This window comes from Octopus sinensis, linkage group LG14, assembly GCF_006345805.1.
Source record: "Octopus sinensis linkage group LG14, ASM634580v1, whole genome shotgun sequence".
Classification (NCBI taxonomy): Eukaryota; Metazoa; Mollusca; class Cephalopoda; order Octopoda; family Octopodidae; genus Octopus; species Octopus sinensis.
The window spans coordinates 62,470,345-62,483,867 of record NC_043010.1 but is presented as its reverse complement, the minus strand read 5'-3'; the positions used below and the strand labels follow the sequence as shown (position 1 = coordinate 62,483,867).

The window sequence follows — 13,523 nt, the reverse complement described above, 5'->3', positions numbered from 1 at the left end:
AGTTTGTCTTGTTCATGCTATATTATGAGCATTATCCTGCGTCTAAGAATAAAATTATTTCCTTATCTTTCAATACATCTCAACGCTTCTAAAGCAAACTTTTTGTTTAATTTCATCATAATTTGAATAATAATAATAATAATAATAATTATTATTATTATTATTATTATTATTATTAAAGCGGTGAGCTGGCAAAATCATTAGTGCACCGGCTGAAATGCCTAAACTGTATTTTGCCCATGCTACATTCTGAGTTAAAATTCTGCCCGAGGTCAGCTTTGCCTTTCATCCTTTCGGGGCTGATAAAATGAGTACCAGTTGCGTACTGGGGATCGATGTAATCGATTTAATCTCCTCCCCCAAGCTGCCCCTGTGGCAAAAATTTGAAATCATTATTATTATAAGAGCAGTGTTTATGTTTGTGGTTTAACCAAAACAGTAAGAATTATGATTTTATTGTTCCTTTGCTTCTTTCAGTCATTGGACAGTGGCCATGCTGGAGCACTGCCTTGAAGGTTAGTTGAACAAATCAATGCTCTCATACTTCTATTAAGTCTGGTACTTTTACTCTCAGTTTATCTTTGCTGAACTGCTAAGTTAGAAAGACGGAAACAAACCAACACCAGTTGCCAAATGGTGGCGTAACATACACAGACGCACAGACACACACACACACATATACTCATGTACACGTGTGTGTGTGTGTATATATATATTTATATATATATATATATATATATATATACATACGCACACATATATACGATCGGATTCCACACAGTTTCCGTCTAGCAAGTTCACCAAGAAGGCTATGGTTAGCCCAGGATTTTAATAGAAGACATTTGCCCATGGTGCCACACAGTGGGATTGAACCAAAGACTGTATGGTTGCAAAGTAAACTCCTCAACCAACCACACAGCCATGCCTGCGCCAATGTCTTTGACACTTTCTGGAATTTGAAGATTTTTTTGTTTTTTATTTTATTTTTTTTTTAACTTCACCGAGTCGTGAGTTCAATTGGCACCAAGTGAAAACTTTCCTTTTTGTCCTTCCTGGGGAAATGAAATATTGTAAAATGTAACTGTAAATGGAAATTAATAATAAAAAAAGAAAACAAAACAAAACAAATGTCATTTTTTGAGTTAATTATGAAATTTCATGTTTGTATTAAATTTAAGGAATATCTCAAACTTTTGTTGGTGTTGTTGTTTTTGCTGTTGTTTGGACCCTGATCAGCTCCGACAGTTCGCTTCGAGGCCTGTGGTGCATTGTGGGTAATAAAATTGTCAGTGGCACGTAAAAAACACCATCCATACACGGTTGATACCAGCGCTATCTTAACTGGCTTCCATGCTGGTGGCACATAAAAAGCACCAACCGATCGTGGCCGCTGCCAGCCTCTCCTGGCCCCCATGCTGGTGGCACATAAAAAGCACCAACCGATCGTGGCCACTGCCAGCCTCTCCTGGCCCCCATGCTGGTGGCACATAAAAAGTACCCACTACACCCATGGAGTGGTTGGTGTTAGGAAAAGCATCCAGCTGTAGAAACACTGCCAGATCAGACTGGAGCCTGGTACAGCTTCCTGGTTCCCAGATCCCGGTTGAACCATCCAACCCAAGCCAGCATGGAAAATAGACGTTAAACGATGATGATGATGATGAACATTTCTGATTTTTAAATTAGAAATCAAAAGCAACTCTAGTAATGTCTAACATTATCAGTCACACATACATAGTGTATGTGTTTTTTTATAAGCCAAATTTGCTGCAGGATAGCATCTGGGGAAAGCTCCAAGATCATTTGGGGAGATTTCCCTGGACGCTATCCGCAGCGAATAGGCATATAAACAAAACACATACACAATGTATGTGTGACTGATAATGCTCAGATTATTGATTGTATTAATAGTATTTAAAAAAAATAAGAGTTGGATGTCTGAATTGTTAGTGGTACATGAATTGTTAGTGGTTAATTCTAACTTATTAGGGTGCAGGCTCAAGTAAGAATGAGTTGGAGAAACTTCTGGGAGCTGTTATTACCTCTGATGGCAACAAAGGTGTTTCTCTCTCAGTGCCGCTGGACTGGATCTCGTGCAGATAGCATGTAAAAAAACACCTTTTGAGCATGGTCGTTGCCACTACTGCCTGACTGGCCCTTGTGCCGGTGGCATGTAAAAGCACCCTCTACACTCTCGGAGTAGTTGGCATTTGGAAGGGCATCCAGCTGTGGAAACTCTGCCAAATCAAGATTGGAGCCTGGTACAACCTTCTGGCTTGCCAGTCCTCAGTCAAACCGTCTAACCCATGCTAGCATGGAAAGCGGATGTTAAACAACAATGATAATGATGAATAAAGGGTAGATTGTATGATGCTTGTGTATGGACTGCTGTGCTGTATGGTTGTTAGACAATGGGTCTTGAATGCAAAGGACTAGAAATGAATGAAGCAAAATCACTGATGAACAAGAGGGAGCAAACAAAGTGAGAGAAAATGGAGCATAAGAGAAATCAGATGTAGAGTGCAATGTTATGGGTATGTGAAGCATAATAGAGATGTGAGGATGGAAGCTGAGGAAGGCTTGGAATGAAGTGGTGAAGACTGACCTGAAGATGTTGCATCTTATATATGATCAAAGAGCCGCATAAACGGTGTCCTTACAATCATCATCATCATCGTTTAACGTCCGCTTTCCATGCTAGCATGGGTTGAACGATTTTGACTGAGGGCTGGCGAACCAGATGGCTGCACCAGGCTCCAATCTTGATTTGGCAGAGTTTCTACAGTTGGATGCCTGCCCTTCCTAATGCCAACCACTCCAAGAGTGTAGTGGGTACTTTTTACATGCCACCGGCACGGGGGCCAGTCAGGCGGTACTGGCAACGACCTCGCTTGAATCTTTTTACAGGTGCTAGTGAAGCGACATTGGTAACGATCACGCTCGAATGGTGCCCTTTAGTGAAAAAACACCCCACTGGGTTACGAATAATGCTGTCAGTCTGTAACTAGCACTATTGCGAGGGTTCCAGTTGATCTGATCAATGGAACAGCTTGCTCATGAAATTAATGTGCAAGTGGTTGAGTACTCCACAGACACTTGCAAGTTAATACCCTTGCATTATGGTTCAGTGTGACACAGGATGTGACAAGGCTGGCCTTTTGAATTACAAGTATAGCTTGTTGCCAGCTGAGTGGACTGGAGTAATGTGGAATAAAGTGTTTTTATTCAAGGCACTGCTAGGGATCAAACTCAGGACCTTACAACTATGAGTCAAATATCTTAACCACTAAGCCACACACCTTCACCCCTGGAATCAGATTGTAGGATACATATTTCTGCACTTACGCTTCATCAGCTACAGACCCTGAGTCTGCTGTTCAAAGCCCATTAAAAACTGCCACTTTTGTGTATATTTAAACAGAAACTAATAAATTTGCTGTTGTGTGCAAAGCTTTGTTAAGCAGGAAGTAATTAGCGAGAGGCATCTAAACAGCATTGAATGAAATATATTGGTGTATACACTTACATTAAACATGTTCATACACACTAAAATATGGAAGACGTTCAACATTTAGAAAGTAAGAGTCATTGATATTAAAGTGAAAATGGTAGTCAACAATTCAAGGTCTTCTCAATGGCAGTAGGACAAGGTGGACATACTACAGCAAGGAGAAACGAGTGGATGTCGTCCATCAAAGATGTTTGAGCTGTGTCTTTCATATGAAAGATATATTTGGTGATAAAATCACCTGTTTAGAAAAATCCATTAGAAATGGACTGGAGAAAGTAATGGTAATTCGGAAAAGGAGAAGATTAAAGTGGTAGGGTCTTGTAGTAAGAATGAAATAATGGAAAGGCCCTGGTATTGAAACTCCTGGTGAGTGGATAGTGGGGAGGTCTAGGTTCAAATTCTAAAGATGTACGGAAAAAATATTTGCCTGAAACGTGACAAAAAGTCTTGATAAGATGGGAAAATTACAGACACATGAATGTGAATATACTGATGTGTTGTACAACATAAAGTAAGCTGAGGACTCAGTGTACACACATGCATCTCTCTATCTACTTCTTTTTTCTTTTCCTTCTTTCAGTCAGACTGCAGCCATGCTGGGCCACTGCCAGGAAGAATGTTAGTCAAACGAGTCAACCCTAGTGCTTTTTTTTTTTTTGAAAGCTTGGTACTTATTCTATTGGTCCCTTTTGCCAAACCGCTAGGTTACGGGGACTTAAATCTTAAATTCACCAACACTGATTGTTAAGTAGTGTTGGGGGACAAACACACACACACACGCACGCACGCACTTGCACACACACATACCAGAGAGGCTTCTTTCAGTTTCTGCCTACCAAATCCACTGACAAGGCTTTAGTCAGCCCAAGGCTTTGCAGCTCCATGACATTTAACTCTTCCTTCCGACCACGGCGTCAGCTGGGGGCCTAGCGCCTAGCACCTCCAACTGTAACGCGGCCGTTGGCTTCGACAGTTGCGCTCTGTTCCGCTGTCCAAGCATTTTGTACCAGAGAAGGAACAAAAAATAATTCACCTTTCCAGTGCCAGGTACTCCATTACAAGTCATCATCAACACACACACAAACACACGTGTTTATCGGAAACTGAACTTTCATCCTTGCTTCTCTTCAGTTGTGAACAATCCAGAATATGAAATTCACAAAAGTAATTCTAAAGCTTCAATTTCCTCTAAATATTGAACAATTCTTCCCTTTTGCTGTGAATACATTTTTTTAATTATGCTTGTATGTAGCTACATGGACTCACCACCTCTCTCTCTCTATCAAATTGAAATAGTAGTTGTGATACATGTGCCGGTGGCACGTAAAAAAAGCACCATCCGAACGTGGCTGATGCCAGCGACGCCGGGACTGGATTCTGTGCCGGTGGCACGTAAAAAGCACCAACCAATCGGGGCCGCTGCCAGATTCCCTTGGTACCTGTGCCAGATTACCCTGGCCCCTGTGCCAGTGGCACGTAAAAAGCAGCCACTACACTCACGGAGTGGTTGGCGTTAGGAAGGGCATCAAGCTGTAGAAACACTGCCAGATCAGACTCCTGGCAACCCAGACCCCGGTCGAACCGTCCAACCCGTGCTAGCACAGAAAGCGGATGTTAAACGATGATGATGATATATATACATATATGTATTCATACACATACACACACAAATATACATATGCATCTATTCATCTGTCTGTCTCTGTCTCTCTCTCTGTTTATAGCAAGTGGTATTTTAACACCCTATTGAATTTTGTTTAGACATATATATACATACGTATATATATATATATATATATATGTATATATATATATATATATATATATATATATATATATGTATATATATATGTATATGTATATATATGTTTATGTATATATATATATATGTATATATATATATATGTATATATATATATATATGTGACGCGGGGTGGCGTCATCTGAAGGCTAAAACAATACAAAGCACATTGTGACCAGCGATGTGTAACAACATCTGATAGCCTGGTTGGTCATGGTGATATATATATATATATTATATATATATATATATATATATATATATATATATATATATATATATATATACATATATATATATATAATATATATATATATATATATAGATATATATATATATATATATAGATATATATATATATATATATATATATATAATATATATATATGTATATATATATGTGTATAATGTTGACATGCATTGCAGACATTCACCCATTATCTCCCCTATACATACATACATATATATATATATCGTATCATATGATATCGTTTAACAGTCTTATTTATGAGGTCACTGTTGTCTCCCATTTTCAGCATCAAAATGTTTTATAGCCGTTGGTTTTACACACGAGTGCACACACACACAAACACATACAAACACATGCTCTTTCTTCCTCTCTCTTTATGTGTATTTCTTGTCTTATTCTCTCTCTCTTAACCACTCTCCTTTTCCGTTTATCTCTCTCTTTCTATCTATCTATCTATCTGTCTATCTATCTATCTGTCTATCTATCTGTCTATCTATCTGTTTATCTATCTATCTATCTATCTATCTATCTATCTATTTATCCGTCTATCTATCTATCTATCTATCTATCTATCTATCTATCTATCTGTCTATCTATCTGTCTATCTATCTGTCTATCTATCTATCTATCTATCTATCTATCCATTTATCTATCTATCTATCTATCTAGCTGCCTATCTATCTATCTATCTATCTCTCTATTTATCTATCTATCTAACTATCTGTCTGTCTGTCTCTCTCTATCTATCTGTCTGTCTGTCTATTTCTAAATATTTTTCATATTTTCTGCTTTTTCAAAATAAACAACACATTTTCTTTCTCACGCCAACGCATTTGTTTTGTCATTTTTTTTGTCTTCTTGTTTGTGTTTTGTCTTTTATCTTATTGTTCTTTTCTTTCTTTTCATTCTTCATATGTACATAGATATGTGTGTATGTCTGCCCCCGTGTGTGTATGTGTATCTATGTTTATATGTGTGTGTGTGTTTATATGTATATAAATCATCATCATCATCATCATCATCGTTTAGTGTCCGCTTTCCATGCTAGCATGGGTTGAACGGTTCAACTGGGGTCTGGGAAGCCAGAAGGCTGCATCAGGCCCAGCCTGATCTGGTAATGTTTCTACAGCTGGATGCCCTTCCTAACGCCAACCACTCCGCAAGTGTAGTGGGTGCTTTTTACGTGCCACCTGCACAGGTGCCAGACGAGGCTGGCAAACGGCCACGATCGGATGGTGCTTTTTACGTGCCACTGGCAACGGCCACGATCGGATGGTGCTTTTGTGTCACAGCTACAATTTCCATTGATGTTGATCGATTTTGATTTTGATTTTCACTTGCCTCAACAGGTCTTCACAAGTAGAGTTTTATGTCCCAAGAAGGAATGGTATGCATAGGTGGACTGAGGCCATGGGTTATGGTCTCACTTGTCCTGCCGGGTCTTCTCACGCACAGCATACTTCCAAAGGTCTCGGTCTCGAGTCATTTCCTCGGTGAGACCTAAAGTTCGAAGGTCGTGCTTCACCACCTGGTATGAGGTGGTGGTGAAATCATATATATATATATATAGGCACAGGCATGGCTGTGTGGTAAGAAGCTTGCTTTCCAACCACATGGTTCTGGGTTCAGCCTCACTGTCTTCTACTATAGCCTCGGGCCAACGAAAGCCTTGTGGATTGATTTGGTAGACTGAAAGAAGCCTGTCTGATATTTATAGATTTATGTGAGTATCTTCATGTCTGTTTGTCCCTGCTGCCATCATCTATGTCCCCATAACTTAGTGTCTTGGCAAAAGTACTTGGCTTACAAAGAATAAGTCCTGGGAGCAGTTTCTTTGATTAAAAAAATCTCTTTGGCCGCAGTCAAATCATCATCATCATCAATTAATGTCCCCTCTCCATGCTGGCATCGGTTAGACGGTTTCACTGGAACTGGTTACCCTGAGAACTCCACCAGGTTCCAGTGTGATTTGGCATGGTTTCTACAGCTGGATGCCCTTCCTAATGCCAACCACTCCAAACTATAATCATGTATGTGTATGTGCGTACGCACATAGATGCTGTTGTTTATTATACACTGTTTAAAACCTGTGTTATGTCTCCTATGCCCGTTGAATCCCATTTTACTGGGGTGGACCCTCCAAGCCGTTTAATGTTTAAAAAAACCCATATTTTCATGATTAAATATTATTAGGAATTATATAAAAACAAAAAGTTATTTAAATATTTTGTGCACTGCAGAATTATAACGAGTTTACTCTATGTAAATTTTAACAACAGAATCTTAAATGGACCCACAGGGTCATAAGGACCCTTGTTGAGAACCACTGAAAATAAGGGATAGACAGACAGACAGATAAGATTGATAGATAGATTCTTTTATTTGTTTCAGGCATTTGACTGGCCAGGCTGGAGTATCACCTTTAGTTGAACAAATCGACCGCAGGACTTATTCTTTGTAAGCCTAGTACTTATTCTATCAGCCACTTTTGTTGAACTGCTAAGTTATGGGGAGGTAAACACACCAACATTGGTTGTCAAGCGATGTTGCCAGGGGGACAAACACAATCACACCCACACACATATATACGACGAGCTTCCTTCAGTTTCTGCCTACCAAATCCACTCACAAGGCTTTGCTTGGCCTGAGGCTGTAGTAGAAAGCACTTGCCCAAGGTACCACATAGTGGGACTGAACCCAGAACTATGTGACTGGTCAGCAAGCTAATTACCACACAGCCACTCCTAGATAAATTTTATGGAAATAAGTTTGTGTTGGTGTGGACATGAGAATAAATGGTAGTGGCTGTGTGGTAAGAAGCTCACTTCCCAACCACAGGGTTCCGGGTTCAGTCCCACTTTGTGCTATCTTGTGCAAGTGTCTTCTACTATAGCCTTGGGCTGACCAAATCCTTCTTAGTGGATTTGGTAAAGAGAAACTGAAAAAAGCCCATTGTTGGTGGCACGTAAAAAGCACTGTCCAAACGTGGCCGATGCCAGCACTGCCTTGACTGGCTTCTGTGCTGGTAGCACATAAAAAGTACCAACTGATCGTGGTCATTGCCAGCCTCCTCTGGCCCCTGTGCTGGTGGCATATAAAAAGCACCTACTACACTCTTGGAGTGACAGACGTCACTTGTTGACAGGCATGATGCTGTGGCTTTGGTCTGAGAGAAAACCTTATCTTCTGTCTGTTATTTGTTTCACCCATTAGACTACGACCATGCTGGTGCACTGCTTCAACGAATTTTTTGTTGAATGAATCAGTCTCAGTACTTATTCTATCAGTCTCATTTGTCAAACTGCTATGTTATGGGAAAGTAACTGCAGCAGCCCTGGTTGTCAAGGTGTAGTGGGGGACAAACACAGACACGTACATACACACGTGCACACACACCTGCATGTGCACACGAACACAACAGGCTTCTTTCAGTTCTGTCTACGAAATTCACTCACGAGGCTTTAGTTGGACTGAGGTGATAGTAGAAGATACTTCCTCATGGTACCACAGAGTGGGACTGAACCAAAAACCATGTAGTTGGGAAGAAATCTTCTTACTACACAGTCATGGCAGTGTTTACAGTACTGAGTTTTTAATCCCAATGAAGGGGTTTTCTCTCAGACAAAGACCACAACATCATTCCTTTCTGTGGTGTATATACATTTAGTATGATACACTGATGTCTATTGTATTACTCATTCATACTGTGTTGTGCATGATGTGTGTGTGTGTGAGTGCATTGAAATGAAATGGATACTTTGTATCATTATTATATAATGTTTCATGTAATGCGTAACGAAATATTTCTTTCAACTATCAGCAAAAAACCTGAAATTTTAGGTTAGTGTGGGACTGGTTGATCATGGTATGCATGGGTGACCTGCAATCACCCATGCATACCAGCCTCTCCTCTCCACACTACTAATGTGTGCATAGTAGAAGACACTTGTTGGAGACGGTGAAGAGAGGGACTGAACCCCAAATGACATAGTTGAAAAGTTAACTCTTTCACTACACATTCAAGTCTGCACTTTATTTGGTCTTTGAGTTATTTCCAGGCTCCTGTTTAGCTAATATCTATATCTCTCAATGGTTTCTGTAAACATTTAAGAGTCCCCTTCATGACTATGGTTGGTCTCAAATATGTAGAATCCTTCAGATGTGTAGATTAAAAAAAGAAAAAGTGTGTGTGTGCATCTCAAAACCGTCCATCTATGTAGCATAAAATGGATCTTGGAGATCAAGAGGGCTGACTGAGCCATTAACAATGACATCCTGTCTTACATCCACATTACTCTTCCTCCCACAACAACACCACCTTTGCTAGTTGAGTCACAAACAAATATATCAGTTTGTAATTTCTCAAAAGCCCTTCAGTGTGGGTACCTGGGCGCCAGCGAAAGAAGACAAGGATGACTCCATGGAAGTCTCCATGGAAGTCTCTTTGCATGAATGTCGAAAGGTGGGAGAACATTGTTGATAATCGCTCGCACAGGAGATTGATTGGGACTAGTGAAGAGTTTCAAAAGACTGAAGGAGAGTTTGAGGCTTGCTGATGAAGAAAAGCAGTCATTGATAAAAGAATGTACCAAGACAAGACCAGAGGACAGTGCCATCAATTGCAGTCACGGAAGATAGGACTATCACTAAGAAGACCAAAGCATAACCTTTCAGGTGTAAATCCATGGGGTCACAAGTGTAAAAGTATCTTTCCAATATATTGGTCTATATACAGCCTAAGGTTTTAAAATGAAAGTAAATTAACCGGAAGTGACATCCCATAATTCCATGAAATAAATATGTTCATGAAAACGATTTATGTCACATACTATGTATAGAACATATTTAATTTTTGCATTACACTATAACCCGTACGCATAGTTTATGTAAGAAAACCAACAACATATATGCTGGATATAGCACTGTTTCTGTAATACTTAACATATCACTAGAATGTAATATATATATAAGGGTATCGGTGGGCGTTGGACGAGGCAGTTTCGTTAATAAAATTAAGGGATTTCACCAGTTCGTTTTAGGAAACAATGGGTTGTCCCATTCGTCACTTCCGGTAAATTGTTATATATTTTTTAAAACCCCTAAACTGCATGTTGAGCAGAATAAGTACTGAGTGAGATTTAATCGATTAAAATCTTTCAAGTTAGTGTCTCAAAGCAGCTGCCGTCCAATATGTGCATCAAATAAAAGAATTTCAGAAGCATTCTTAAAATCCTCTTTTCATCAATGCCACAAGTTCAGAATTCAGCTTGAACAATAAGTAACAGTTATGTCGTGAAAACTGTTAGAATATTAAGTGTATCAATATCCTTTGAGTCCACTTTAAATCTCAGCAAATAAACCAGTTTCGTGTTGGTTTCTACTCGCTCAGAAATGGTCAACCGTTTTACAAAAACTGCTACATTTGAAAACTCCCTCATCTCAACCGTCATTTCAATCCTTCCTTCTAGTAGCTTCTTCCACCTCCCAATAACGTCTACATTCATTCGCCCACCCGTAAGTTACCCTTCTAGGCAGACAAACACGTATTCCTTCGTCTCTTAACTTAGCAACACGCTACCATCTTCTTCCCTCCCTTCGCCTTTCCCCGTTTTCCACAGTCGTTCGTCTGCCCTACTTCTTCAAACACTCACACAAGCTCCTTTCTCCCTTTCCTACAACTTCAAAACTGCAATACACACAAACGTGTGCGTGCGCGCGCCTTCACTTTATGAGTCTAGCATGCACTGGTTACTCTCATCCATTCCCCCTTTTTAAATACATATCTACAAAAGCAAAAGATATATATATATATATGTAGAGAGATGGATAAGCAATTTATATAGCATTATATACATATCTCTATATATATAAAACTGAAGTTGTCTGTGTATGGCAGGTTTGGTAGCCTTCAACTAACACTATCTCCTCTGAGACCCTGCGGCGTTGACCAAAATTGAGAGTATGATAGAAGGCTTGCTCTTCGTTCTGTAGAAGAAAGAAAAATCGAAATCAGACCATGTTAACACCCAAAATTATTTACATAAAAAACGTGCTTTTTTTTTTCTATGAAAACCCCTATTTTTTTAACTGCTGTGTCGCCATTTTTCGGTGTATTTCAACCAGAAAAATGTTCACTTAAAGAGAATAACAAGCTACATAATGTTAAATTTTTACTTTTCAAAAATTCCAATTCTAAAGGGTCGAACAAACCCGATCAACACTGCTAGTATATATATATATATATATATATATATACACACATACTACAGGTCTGCCTATAATATCTACACACACACACATTTGTACACCTTTTTCCTCTCTCACACACACACATTACTGAAACCATTCGTCCTGACATATTTATCTCCCTTTGTGCTGTTGACGTTGCTTCCTTCTGACAGGATGTTTTCTTTCATCAACCCAGCTTTCGGATGTCCGTCCTTAGACTACACTCATTCACTGCTGCTGTTAGAAGTCGAGTGCACACTCGCACTCACTACATAATTACACTCCTCTACCCCAGTTACAGAAGGGCATTAAGCTAACACACATTTATTTTTCACATACACACGTTTATTTATATATATATATATATATATGATTATAAATATTTATATATAAAATCATATTTGGACGCAAAAAATATATAAAAATATGTGTGTGCCAAATTGCATTGAGACATCGAACCGGAACTAATATGAAAGAGTTCCTTTTAAAGGGGAGATAAGAATTGAGGGGAGAGGAGAGATCCTTCAACTTCGCAGATTAAAAAAATTTTTTAATTAATTCTACATTTTAAATTAAAGTAACTGATAAATATGAGAAGTTTTATCCGATCTTTATTATAAATTGTATTGAAATATACACACACGTGTGTATGAAAACACACCTGTAATTAGGTAACGATGCAACGGACTGGAGTTCCGTTCCGGGTGAAGGCTGGCCCATCCGCCGAGCCAGTGGGGCGGTATCATTCGAAAGCTAGAATATGAAGTGTGAAGAAGCGTATTGTAACCAGCGGTGTGAAACAATATCTGATAGCCTAGACACACGTTTAATGTTGATAAAATACTTTTTATTTTCGGGGAGCCCCTGTAAGTGAAAGCGAAACTACTTCACTCTCCAGAAAGCGTTTTCCTGAGACAGAAATGAAGGTGCTATGTAACCCAAATGATAAAATTGTCTAATATCTTTAAGTGAAGCCCATAATTGGGAAAGGCATATCGCTAAGTAAACTCGATTAAATATTTATTTTCACTACAGACGCAACGTCTGCAATTTTTTTTTTTTTTTTTGGCTGGGGAGAGGTGCTTATCGACACCCAAAGGATGAAGGGCGAAGTTGTCCTCGGTGAAATTCGAACTCAGGCCATAGAAACCGGGGGAAATACTGCTAAGTATTTTGTCTGGCATGGTAACAGTTCTTCTCTACTCTAGGCACAAGGCCCCAAACTTTAGCGGGAGGGGGCCAGTCGACTAGATCCTCCCCCCCAGTACGCAACTGGTACTTAAAGGTAAAGTCGACCTCGGCGGAATTTGAACACAGAACGTAACGGCAGACGAAATACCGCTAAGCATTTCGCCCGGCGCGCTAACGATTCTGCCAGCTTGTCACCTTTATCGTACACAATTAAGTCTAATTGTGTACGATAGAAACTAATGTTTCGTTTATTTCTTTTTGCACACTTCTAAAGCAATTGAACGCGGTGTGTAGAATTATGCGTAGCTGGTTCGAGGAAATTCCGTGGATGAACGGCAATTGATCATGTTGTAGGGGAGTCCAGAGATCGCTTAACAACTGCTGCTGTTGGTAAAACATAAAGATGCACTACATTTAACAACGATGCAGCTGTCCTACTACACCTAAGCAACAACCCCAACTGAGTTTTTCCTAAATCCTTAAATCCCACCATCCCTACATCTGATAAATGCATTCTCATCAATTTGAAGGGAAACACCAAC

The 13,523-nt window shown here is 39.4% G+C and overlaps 1 long non-coding RNA gene across 1 annotated transcript; it reads right to left on the bottom strand.

The window, feature by feature from the left end:
• Positions 1–1,706: 1,706 nt before the first annotated feature.
• Positions 1,707–10,267, bottom strand: LOC118766114. The gene is made up of 4 exons (XR_005002038.1): positions 10,257–10,267; positions 9,829–9,837; positions 4,244–4,248; positions 1,707–1,781 (listed from the first exon to the last, which is right to left on the bottom strand). It is a non-coding gene; the product is annotated as an uncharacterized LOC118766114 (long non-coding RNA).
• Positions 10,268–13,523: the final 3,256 nt, after the last annotated feature.